Genomic DNA, 13,875 nt, shown 5'->3' on the forward strand with positions numbered 1-13,875 from the left:
GTTCCTACCTTCCCACAGGTGTCCTGATGAAAACGGTACCTCACATGTGTGGGTGCGTCTAACTGGGCACAAAGGGAGAAGGCTAAACCACTAGTATCCCAAAGGGCTTCGGGAGAGCACATTTTTCAGGATTTTCGTCTTGTCAACAAACTACAGATTTTGGACTGGGGTGTCGAAATCTCCAAGGAAAACAGGGAACCCCATGCATTTTGGAAAATAAAACACTTGTGGGAATCCACAGAGGTCTGACTTGGGGAAACACACCAGAACATATTACCCATAAATCCCAGCAAATTTCAAGATTTTGGGGAAACAATATAATTTTCAGACATTTGCCACAAGTAAACCACTGAAACTCGCTGCCAACAACACATGTCCTACCTTCACATGTTCCCAAAAGTGTCCTGATGAAAACGGTATCTCACATGTGTTGGTGCAACTACCTGGGCGCAAAGTGAAAAGGCCAAACCACTTGTATTCCAAAGGGTTTCGGGAGAGCACATTTTAAGGATTTCTGGTCTTGCGTAAAACCTACAGATTTGGGCCCGGGGTGTGGCAGCCAACAAGGAAAACAGGGAACCCCATGCATTTTTTAAAAGAAGGCACCCATGAGAATCCACAAAGTTCTGACTTGCTCAAATCAAACTCAAATGTATTACCCACAAGACCTGGCAAAGTCCAAAATGTTTTGAGAAAAACACAATTTTCAGACATTTGCCACCAGGAAACCACCAAAACACACGTCCAACAACACATGTCCTACCTGCTGACGTTCCCACAGGTGTCCCAACGAAAATAGTACCTCACATGTGTTGGTGCACCTACCTGGGAGCAAAGGGAAAAGGACAAACCACTTGTATTCCAAAGGGTTTTCGGGAGAGAACTTTTTTAGGATTTCTGGTCTTGTGGACAAACTACAGATTTGTGTCTGGGCTGTCGCAGCCACCAAAAAAAACAGGGAACCCCTTGCATTTCTGAAAATAAGACACAGTTTGGAATCCACAGAGGTCGCTTTATAATGTATTAGCCACAAGCCCCGGCAAAGTCCAAAATTTAGGGATAAAAACAGAATTTTCAGACATTTACCAGCAGGAAACCACCGAAACACGCTGCCAAGAACACATGTCCTTCCTTCCCACGTTCCCACAGGTGTCCCAACAAATATAGTTCCTCACATATGTGGGTGCAAAGGGAAAAGGATGAACCACTGGTATCCCAAAGGGTTTCGGCACAGCACATTTTTCAGGATGTTGGTCTTGTGTACAACCTACATATTTGGGCCTGGTGTGTCGCAGCCACCAAAGAAAACAGAGAACCCATGCATTTTTTAAAAGAAGACACCTGTGAGAATCCACAAAGGTCTGACTTGCGCAAATCCATCTCAAATGTATTACCAACAAGACCTGGCAAAGTCCAAAATGTTTTGAGAAAAACACAATTTTCAGACATTTGCCACCAAGAAACGACTGAAACACACCTCCAACAACACATGTCCTACCTTCTCATGTTCCCACAGGTGTCCCAATGGAAATAGTACCTCACATGTGTGGGTGCACCTACTTGGGAGCAAAGGGAAAATGCTAAACCACTGGTATCCCAAAGGGTTTCGGGAGAGCAGATATTTCAGGATTTTGGACTTGTGCACAAGCTATAGATTTTTTCCTGCGGTATCGAAGCCACCAAGGAAAACAGGGAACCCCTTGAATTTCTGAAAAGAAGACACCTGTGGGAATCCACAGAGGTCTGACTTGGGCGAATTGTCCTATAATGTATTACCCACAAGGACAGGCAAAGTCCAAAATTTAGGAATACGAACACAAATTTCAGACATTTGCCAACAGGAAACAACCGAAACACGCCTCCAACAACCCATGTCCTACCTTCCCACTTTTGCAGAGGTGTCCCAATGAAAATGACACCTAACATATGTGGGTGGACCTACCTGGGCGCAAAGGGAAAAGGCTAAACCACTGGTATCCCAAAGGGTTTCGGAGTGCACATTTTTCCTGATCTTGTTCTTTTGGACAACCCACAGATTTGCACCTCGGGTATCACAGCCACCAAGGAAAACAGGGATCCCCATGCATTTCTGAAATGAAGACACCAATGGGAATCCACCGAGTTCTGACTTGAGCGAATCGCCCTCAAATGTTTTACCAACAAGCCCCGGCAAAGTCCAAAATGTAGGGAAGAAAACACAATTTTCAGACATTTGCCACCAGGAAACCATCAAAACAGGCCACTAACAATGAATCTCCTACCTTCTCATGTTCACACAGGTGCCCCGATAAAAATGGTACCTCACATGTGTGGGTGCACCTACCTGAGCACAAATGGAAAACGCTAAACCACTGGTATATCAATGGGTTTCGGGGAAGCACATTTTTCAGGATTTTGGTCTTGTGGACAACCTACAGATTTGAGCCTAGTGTGTCGCAGCCACCAAGGAAAACAGGGACACCCATGCATTTCTGAAAAGACAACACTGTGAAAATACACAGAGGTCTAACTTGCGCAGATCGCCCTAGAATTTATTACCCACAAGCCCCTGCAAATTCCAAAATCTAGGGAAAAAACTAAATGTGCCTCAAGGAAACCACAACAACGCACCACCAACTACACATGTCCTACCTTCTCACGTTCCCACAGGTGTCCCAACAGAAACTACCTCACATGTGTCGGTGCACCTACCTGGGCGCAAAGGGAAAAGGCTAAACCACTGCTTTCTCCAAAGGGTTCTTTTAGAGGACATTTTTAGGATTTTGCTCTTGTGGACAACCTACAGATTTGGGCATGGGATGTCGGAGCCGCCAAGGAAAACAGGGAACCCCATGCATTTCTGAAAATAAGACACCCATGGAAATCCGCAGATGTCTGACTTGCGTGAATCGCCCTAGAATGTATTACCCACAAGCCCCAGCAAAGTCCAAAACTTATTTAAAAAAACATAATTTTCAGACATTTGCCACCAGGAAACCACTGAAAAACACTCCAAAAACACATGGAATACCTTCTCATGTTTCCAACCTCCCACAGGTGGCCTGATGAAAATGGTACATCACATGTGTGGGTGCACCTACCTGGGGGCAAAGGTAAAAGGCTAAACCAATAATATCCCAAAGGGTTTCGGGAGAGCACATTTTTCAGGATGTTGGTCTTGTAGACAGCCTACAGATTCGGGCCTAGGGTGTCGCAGTCACCAAGGAAAACAGGGACACCCATGCATTTCTGAAAAGACGACACCTGTGGGAATACACAGAGGTCTAACTTGCGCGATCGACCTAGAATGTTTTACCCACAAGCTGATGCAAATTTCAAAATCTAGGGAAAAACAAAATGTGCCTCAAAGAAACCACCAAAACTGACCGCAACCAACACATGTCCTACCTACTCCCGTTCCCACATGTGTCCCGACGGAAACTGTACCCCACTTGTGTCGGTGCACCTAGCTGGGCGCAAAGGGAAAAGGCTAAACCACTAGTATCCAAAACTGTTTCGGGAGAGCACATTTTTAAGGATGTTGGTCTTGTGGGCAACCTAATGATTTGTGCCTGGGGTGTTGCAGCCTCCAAGGAAAACAGGAAACTCCATGCATTTTTGAAAAGAAGACACCACTGAGAATCCACAAAGGTCTGACTTGCGCAAATCTCCCTCAAATGTATTAACCACAAGCCCCGGAAAACTCCAGAATGTTTTGAAAGAAACAACATTTTCAGACATTTGCCATCAGCAAACCATCAAAAAATGCCTCCAACAGCACATGTCCTACCTTCCCACTTTCCCACAGGTGTCCCAATGAAAATGGTACAAATGACAGATTTGGGCCTGGGTTGTCGCAGCCACCAAGGAAAACAGGGACACCCATGCATTTCTGAAAAGACAACACCGTGAAAATACACAGAGGTCTAACTTGCGCAGATCGCCCTAGAATTTATTACCCACAAGCCCCTGCAAAGACCAACATTTTGGGAAAAACACAATCCTTTGACATTTTCCACCAGGAAACCACCAGAACATGTCACCAACAACACATGTATTACCTTCCCACATTCCCACGGGTGTCCTGATGAAAACCGTACCTCACATCTGTGGTGGAACCTACCTGGGTGCAAAGGGAAAAAGGCTAAACCACTTCTATCCAAAAAGGGTTCAGGGAGAGGAAATGTTTAGGATTTCGCTCTTGTGGACAACCTATAGATTTGGGCATGAGATGTTGTAGCCACCAAGGAAAATAGGGAACCCTATGCATTTCTGAAATTAAGACGCCCGTGGGAATCCACAGAGGTCTGACTTGCGTGAATGGCCCGAGAATGTATTACCCAAAAGCCCTGGCAAATTCGAAAACGTAGGGAAGAAAACACAATTTTCAGACATTTGCCACAAGGAAATGATCGAAACATGCCACCAATAATACATGTACTAACTTCCCATGTTCCCACAGGTGTCCCGATGAAAACGGTACCTCACATGTGTGGGCGCACCTACCTGGGCGCAAAGGGAAAAGGCTAAACCACTGCTATCCCCAAAGGGTTTAGGAAGAGGAAATGTTTAGGATTTTGTTCTTGTAGACAACCTACAGATTTGGGCCTAGGTTGTCAAGGTCACCAAGGAAAACAGGGACAGCTTTGCATTTCTGAAAAGAAGACACCCGTGGGAATACACCGAGGTCTAATTTGTGTGAATCGCCTTAGAATTTCTTACCCACAAGCCCCTGCAAAATCCAAAATCTAGGGAAAAAACAAAATTTGCCTCAGGGAAACCACCAAAACACGCCGCTAACAATACATGTACTACCTTCTCAAATTCCCACAAGTGTCCCGATGGAAACTGTACCTCACATGTATGGGCACACCTACCTGGGCGCAAAGGAAAAAGGCTAAACCACTGCTTTCTCCAAACAGTTTCGGGAGAGGACTATTTTAGGATTTTGTTCTTGTGGACAGCCTACATATTTGGGAATGGGGTTTCGCAGCCACCAAGGAAAACAGGTAACCCTATGCATTTCTGAAAATAAGACACCCATGGCAATCCACAGAGGTCTGGCTTGTATGAATCGCCCTAGAATGTATTACCCAAAAGCCCTGGCAAATTTCAAAACGTAGGGAAAAAAACAGAATTTTCAGACATTTGCCACCAGGAAACCACTGAAATGCGCTGCCAACAACACATGTCCTTGCTTCCCACATTCCCACAGGTGTGAGTTTATTTTTTTCTCTTACTTCTTTTTCTTTTTGAGCTTTTCTATAATTGGGATACCAACCAGACTCTGTAGGTGCTCATAGCCTGGAGATTTCAGCTTGGTGGTCTACAAGAAAAATGGTGCCTCACATCTGTGGGTGCCCCTACCTGGGTGCATAGAGAAAGGGCTAAACCACTGGTCTCCCAAGGGGGTTCGGGAGAGCAGAGTTTTAGGATTTTGGTATTGTGGACAACCTACAGATTTGGGCATGGGGTATCAAAGCCATTAAGGAAAACAGGTACCAGCATGCATTTCTGAAAAGAAGACACCCCTGGGAATCCACATAGGTCTGACTTGCGCAAATTGCCCTAGAATGTATGACCCACAATGCCCAGCAAATCCAAGATTTAGGGGAAAAAACAACATTTTCGGACATTTGCCACCAGGATACCTCTGAAACACGCCGCCAACAACACATGTCCTACCTTCTCACGTCCCCACAGGTTTCCCAATGAAAACGGTACCAAACATGTGTGAGTTTACCTTCCTGGGCGCAAAGGGAAAAGACTAAAGCACTGGTATCCCAAAGGGTTTCGGGAGAGCACATTTTTCAGGATTTTGGTCTTGTGGACAACCTAGAGATTTTCTCCTGGGGTGTCGAAGTCACCAAGGAAAACAGGGAACCCCATGCATTTTGGAAAAGAAGACACTCGTGGGAATCCACAGAGTTCTGACTTAGGGAAACACCCCAGAATTGAATACCCACAAGCCCCAGCAAATTTCAATATTTTGGGGAAAAAATACAATGTTCAGACATTTACCACAAGGAAACCACAGAAACCCGCTGCCACCAACACACGTCCTACCTTCACATGTTCCCACAGGTGTGGTTGCACCTACCTGGGCACAAAGAGACAACGCTATACAACTGGTATACCAACGGGTTTCCGGGGGGCACATTTTTCAGGATTTTGGTCTTGTGAACAACCTACTGATTTGGGCGTAGGGTGTCAAAGCCACTAAGTAAAATAGGGACATCCATGCATTTCTGAAATGAAGAAACCCGTGGGAATACACAGAGGTCTAATTTGCAAGAATCGCCTTAGAATGTATTACCCACAAGCCCCTGCAAATCCCAAAATCTAGGGAAAAAACAAAATTTGCCTCAAGGAAACCACCACAACACGCCGCCAACAACACATGTCATACCTTCTCACATTCCCACAGGTATCCCGATGAAAACTGTACCTCACATGTATGGCCACACCTACCTGGGCACAAAGGGAAAATGCTTAACCACTGCTTTCTCCAAAGGGTTTCGGGAGAGGACATTTTTAGGATTTGCTCTTGTGAAAAACCTACAGATTTGGGCTTAGGGTGTCACAGCCACCAAGGAAAACAGGGAACTCAATGCATTCCTGAAAATAAGACCCCAATGTAAATCCACAGAGGTCTGATTTGCGTCAATCGCCCTAGCATGTATTACCCACAAGCCCCGGCAAAGTCCAAAATTTAGGGAAAAAACAGAATTTTCAGACATTTGCCACCAGGAAACCACCGAAACACACTGTCAACAACACATGTCCCTCCCTCCCACGTTCCCACAGGTGTTCCGACAAAAATGATACCTCACATGTGTGGTTGCAACTACCTGGGTGCAAGAGAAAAGGCTGAACCACTAGAATCCCAAAGGGTTCCCGGCAAAGTCCAAAATGTTTTGAAAATAACACCATTTTCAGACATTTGCCACCAGGAAACCACTGAAAAACATTCCAACAACACATGGCCTACCTTCTCATGTTCCCACCTTCCCACAGGTGTCCTGATGAAAACGGTACCTCACATGAGTGGGTGCACCTACCTGGGCGCAAAGGATAAAGACTAAACCAATAGTATCCCAAAGGGTTTCGGGAGAGCACATTTTTCAGGATGTTGGTCTTGCGGACAAACTTCAGATTTGGGACTGGGGTGTCACAGCCGCCAAGGAAAACAGGAATCCCCATGCATTTCTGAAAAGAAGATACCAATGGGAATCCACTGAGTTTGGACTTGAGCAGATTGCCCTCGAATGTATTATCCACAAGCCCCAGCAAAGTCCAAAATGTAGGGGAAAAAAAACAATTTTCAGACATTTGCCACTAGGAAACCATCAAAACAGGCCCCCAGTAATACATGTTCTATCTTCCTATGTTCCCACAGGTGTCCCGATGAAAATGGTACCTCACATGTGTGGGTGCACCTACCTGGGCACAAATGGAAAACGCTAAACCAGTGGTATATCAGAGGGTTTCAGGGAGCACATTTTTCAGGATTTTGGTCTTGTGTACAACCTACCGATTTGAGCCTAGTGTGTCACAGCCATCAAGGAAAACAAAGACACCCATGCATTTCTGAACAGACGACACCCGTGAGAATACAAAGAGGTCTAACTTGCGTGGATCACCCTAGAATTTATTACCCACAAGCCCCTGCAAATTCCAAAATCTAGGGAAAAAACAAAATGTGCCTCAAGGAAACCACAAAAACATGCCTCCAACTACACATGTCCTACCTTCTCAAGTTCTCACAGGTGTCCCGACAGAAACTGTACCTCACATGTGTCGGTGCACCTACATGGGCGCAAAGGGAAAAACCTAAACCAATTCTTTCTCCAAAGGGTTTCGGGAGAGGACATTTTTAGCATTTTGCTCTTGTGGACAACCTACAGATTTGGGCATGGGGTGTCGCAGCCACCAAGGAAAACAGGGAAACCCATGCATTTCTGAAAATAAGACACCCGTGGGAATCCACAGGGGTCTGACTTGCATGAATCGCCCTAGAATGTATTACCCACAAGCTCCGACAAAGTACAAAATTTACGGGAAAAAAAAGGATTTTCCAACTTTTTCACCAGGAAAACACCGAATCACGCTGCCAACAACATATCTCCTTCCTTCCCACTTTCCCAAAGGTGTTCCAACAAAAATGGTACCTCATATGTGTAGGTGCACCTACTTGGGCACAAAGGGAAAAGGCTAAACCACTAGTATCCCAAAGGGTTTCCCGACAAAAAGACCAACATGTTTTGAAAATAACACAATGTTTAGACATTTGCCACCAGGAAACCAACAAAACACGCCTCCAACAACATATGGCCTACATTCTCATGTTCTCACCTTCCCACAGGTGTCCTGGTGAAAACGGTACCTCACATGTGTGGGTGCACCTACCTGGGCGCAAAGGGAAATGCTAAACCACTAGTATCCGAAATGGTTTCGGGAGAGCACATTTTTCAGGATGTTGGTCTTGCGGATAACCTACAGATTTGGGCCTGGGTTGTAGCAGCCACTAAGGAAAACAGGGAGCCCCATGCATTTTTGAAAATAAGACACCTCTGAGACTCCACAAAGGTCTGACTTGCGCAAATCTCCCTCGAATGTATTAACCACAAGCCCCGGCAAACTCCAAAATCTTTTGAAAAAAAAAGACAATTTTCAGACATTTGCCATCAGCAAAACCTTCGAAAAACGCCTCCAGCAGTACATGTTCTACGTTCCCACGTTCCCACAGGTGTCCCAATGAAAATGGTACAACCGACAGATTTGGGCCTGGAGTGTCGCAGCCACCAAGGAAAACAAGGACACATATGCATTTTAGAAAAGCAGACACGCGTGGAAATACACAGAGGTCTAACTTGCACAAATCGCCCTAGAATCTATTACCCACAAGCCCCTTGAAAGACCAACATTTTGGGAAAAAACACAATCCTCAGACATTTGCCACCAGGAAACCACCAGAACATGACGACAACAACACATATCCTACCTTCCCACGTTCCCACAGGTGCCTGACGAAAACAGTACCTCATATGTGTGGGTGCACCTACCTGGGCGCAAATCGAAAAGGCTAAACCACTTGTATCACAAAGGGTTTCAGGAGAGCACATTTTTCAGGATGCTGGTCTTGTGGACAACCTAAAGATTTGAGCCTCAGTGTCACAGCCAGCAAGCAAACAGGGAATCCTATTAATTTCTGAAAAGGAGATACCCGTGGGAATCCACAGAGGTCTGACTTGAGCAAATCACCCTAGAATGTATTACACAAGGCCGGGTAAATTCCTAAATGTAGGGCAAAAAAACACAATTTTCAGACACATGCAACCAGTAAACCACTGAAACACGCCTCTAACAACACATGTCCTACCTTCCCAATTGTCCACAGGTGTCCCAATGAAAATGGCACCTAACCTGTGTGGGTGCAACTACCTAGGCACAACGGGAAAAGGCTAATCTACTGCTATCCCAAAGGGTTTTGGCAGAGCACATTTTTCAGGATTTTGGTATTGTGGACAACCTATAGATTTGGGCCTGGGGAAATATAGATTTGGCCCTGGGAAAGTTGAGAAAAGACAACTGTCCCATCACAGATGATCGTTCTCCCCTGCAGCAGCTGAGAGCCAGAGTGCCGCGAAAAACCACCTTTTATGTGGTTAAGCCCGCGTGGGTGTATACAAGTAACTAAATATCTCGAAAGCAAAGATTTGCTTACATTAGATGGCCGTCTTCTATGGATGGAATGAACACTGCAGGTAAAGGGTTTTAAATAAACAGAGATGACAAACTGGGTACTTACAGTTTTCTATATTTTTATTCCCCAAAATTGAGGCTCTTTAGCCACACACCCCCAACTCTTTTGTGTTATAAAGAGGCAATGCAGAACTGGCGATTGCACTGCGTCCTGAATAAGGTTGACCACAAACTATCTAACGAGGGGATCCTAACCCTTGCTGAGAGAACTCAACCGAAACATGTTGACAACAGTTTTCTAAACCCCTGAATACAGACAGAGGGTCACATTGTAAAATAATAGAGTGCCAAATTGACTTTTGTTTGATTTACAATTGTAGTATCAGTGTGATATCACCTTTTTGTCCCAATATATGTGAGTATGACAAATTAATGTGGAAGTTATGAATGAAGATTGTATGGAGGGATGTGTTGTTTGTTTTACTGAGCCAAATTTCGTGAAATGCAACTGCTAATTTTTTGTGTAATAATGATTGTATCTGTACAATAAATATGATGCTATTATGATTTAAATAATAGTCAGCTATCATCTCTGGTCTAGTTGGCCCACCTTCTTCTTATCTTACTGTTGAATTGCCCGGAGGGCCATAGACGTTAATCAGGCTTCCCTTAAATTTTTTCTTCTCCTCTCTTCTTAGGGCTGGACTCGAAAGTTAAGGGACGACTCTGAAGAATTGTCTAATGCTCCCAGTGTTTTAACCAACCTTTCTCCTTAGAGGTTGTGGCTGTGTTTTCTTCATTTGTCGTATTAGGAAACGTATTGTATATATGTTACATAGTAGAGTATTTTGTGTAGTAACTTTAAAAGTTACTTGTGTCTATTGGTCCGGCCGACAATAAATGTATAGATATTTTTCATATACACTTGTCTAAGAGTAATGTATGTTTTATTACTGCGTGCCCTCATTGTGTACTACCGATCACTCTCACCTCCCAAAGACTTAGTCTTGACTGCCTGCCAAAGCTACCTAGATTGGTCTGGCTTGTCCAGAAGTTTCCCCTGTTTCAATAAACCGAGGTTGGCCTCCTAAAAGTCTGCCCACCATGTCAGAGTTTAGAAATCCATCATAACACCCTATTTTAGCACTCATACACATGTTTGTATTGCCGCCATTGTTGTATGGCTTCTTTGATTCTAGTTATCTTCAGGAAGTCAGGTATCATGCCTGATCTATCACTACCAAACCATGAACCAATTCTCTGATATGAACTGGAAACATTTTAGCTTTGTCTATGATGATTGCATTCCATACCATGTGGTTCTGTACAGCATTCAAGTAAATATCACCATTTGGATCATGGATGTCATCATCCCCACTACATACATCCACTTTAATATGACACACAGGGGCATATGCTCACCCTCATCATCCATGGGAACGGCCGTATCCTTAACCATTGGCAGTGCCTCTGTGTTGGTGAACGCATAGTCAATGGTAGAGCACTATCACCACTCACCCGTGTGTATGCCTTGTGAGCATCACCTGGGCATCGTCCATTCAGCTCAGTAAGGTGATGGGAGTGTAACAGTACTGCCCAAGCACTACCCTGTTGATTGTCGGCAGGAGCCTCCAGCAAGGCAGACATGCATACATTAAACAGGTCATCATCACCCAATTCAATCAGTGAGTTGAAGTCACCCACGATCCACAATGGAGCTTTTTGATAAATCTCTTCAAGAATTGTAGTCAATGCCGCTACATTTTGTTCGGTAACTACAGCATTCGAAGGATCATATGTGTTGATGAGTAACTTAACATACTGCTTATAGTCACTTTATTTTTACCGCCTGAACCATTTGGGTAGACCCATCGACATGACAGACACTCCAATCATGACGCATAGTGACCAATAGCCCTCCCTTCAGATGACCAATTGCTGCCTTAGCTATGTGTACATTACTCCTATTATCGAACTCAGACGCATCAATCATCCAAGTTTCCTGTAATGCAATCATTGGAGAATGTGTAAATATACTCTATCAGCCCACCCACAGCAGATAAATGCCCAAACCCCCTAATGTTCCAGGAGCACATAACATCTGGTCAGAGTGATAGCCCTGAGTAGTGGTTCTTAAAAACCTTGGGTAACCATTGCCAGTAACCGTCGTCCCTATCAATCTCCTCTCTGTTAATGTTAGGTCCACTCATTGTGCTTTGAGATTTGAGGTGGTCCACACCCATTATACCTCGATGGACATGTGTTCTTTCTGGGCGCTTCTTAGTCAACTGGTTCATGGCCTTACTAGATATATGCACAGGCAGAATATTTGTATTTTTACAAGACAGCATATTTACAACTCTACATGCCTATCCTAATCTAAAAAGCTCAGTTTTATAGTGCAGGATATAATCAAGTGTAGCTGTAGCAGAAAACCAGATGTTAGATACTGATGAGGCAGCAACTACCAGTTGATCGACAATCTTAATGTCATCAGATGTGTTCACTCAAAGGGCTATCGCTGTATGCAAAATGTGCAATGCAGCTGACCTATTTAGGGGAGGATGAAAATCAGACAGTAGAACAGTCTGTAATAGGAGAGCTCTTATTTCTCCTTTAATGCCAGCCTCTGTATTGACTCCAGTAACTCTCTCATTTAAGTGATTGTTACCATCAGTGACCTACCGGACATTGTTCTTCCTTGTAAGGTCCTTGTTGTAGTAGATGATTCTACAACAATAGTATCAGGTAGGTGTGTTTTGGTAATGTAAGGTAGTGGTGGATGTCCTTCACCAGCAAATGACCTTAGGATAGCTACAATTACTAGATCAGTAGTGTCTTCGCTTAGATTTGCAAGTTTTTTTCTTCTTTGGCAGTATTTTCTTTGTAGGCTGATTATCAATGATTTCATTAACATGTACATTCCCATCATCTTGCTCTGGTTTGAGCATATAGTTCCTAATGTCATAGCCTTGTGGGTTTGTACTTTCATGTAGTGTTTGTGCTGATGATTTACAACAAGGTACAGAGATCGGTGCACCACTAAGATTCATTGGTACGGGCAGAGTATGCATCTGATTTGTAATTTCGGCCCTTTTCTCGGCATATCATCTGCTCTAACATCCTCTGAGATTTCTATTTAAAAAATCACTGTCACATTCATTATTCTACTATGCAAAATTACAAGATTATAAATATCGTACTTCTATGCTGCATGCTGCAGCCATTGCCTATGTTTATGTATGATTAGGTTCCTGTATTATCAGCAACTCTCCAACATAATGTTTTGATTAGATGAGTACTTTCTTTAATAGATTAAGTAGTTCATGAAAGGTGTCTCGATCACCCGTGACATCTTGGTATCAACATTATAAACACAACCGCTTGTGGGGACTGTTCATCAAAATTAATTTCATATGTGTTGTCATCAGTGATGTCATCAATGACATTTGTGATGTCATCTTTGATGTCCTGGGTGTTAGTCTTAGCAGTACAATCTGGTGGTGCGTGTTATTGTTGCTTAGCTTACCATAACTGGTGAATTTCTGAGGTTTGTTGGTTTTACTTGTTACCATAACGTCCCTTTAACAACATGTTTTCATTGAATTTCATAGGTTTTTATTAGTGCACCTTAACCATTATGTCCCTTTAACAAACTTTCTTCAGTGATATATATATATATATATATATATATATATATATATATATATATATATATATATATATATATATATATATATATATTACAGGGCCTGTGCTAGCGGCCCTGTCGTTATGGTTAAGTTTTTCAACCCATAGGTAGAGCACTTTATGGGTGGCTCATAACTTTTGCTCCCTGAACAAATCCTCATGAAACTTTTCAAAAAAGGTATATGGCCCCGTCAGATCGATCTTGCTAAGTTTGGTGAGGTTTCGTCAAAGGAGGGCAAAGTTATAGTGGGGATTCCAAAATGTGTAGTTTTTCCCATACACACAATGGAATAAAATGTTGCTCATGTCGACAACCTAAACCGCTGGACGGATTTTCAACAGATTTATGGCAGGAGCAGCGGATTGGTCCCGAAAGCGTGCTTTTGTAAATTTGGTGTAAATCCATCCAGAATTTATTTTTTTTTAATTGCCAAAAAGTAGGTAAAAAAATGTAGTGATATCTGGATTTGGTCCGCAAACTCACTTCCCTGTTCGGTCCTC

This window comes from Ambystoma mexicanum, chromosome 10 (assembly GCF_040938575.1).
Source record: "Ambystoma mexicanum isolate Mex_15411 chromosome 10, UKY_AmexF1_1, whole genome shotgun sequence".
In the NCBI taxonomy this organism is placed as follows: Eukaryota; Metazoa; Chordata; class Amphibia; order Caudata; family Ambystomatidae; genus Ambystoma; species Ambystoma mexicanum.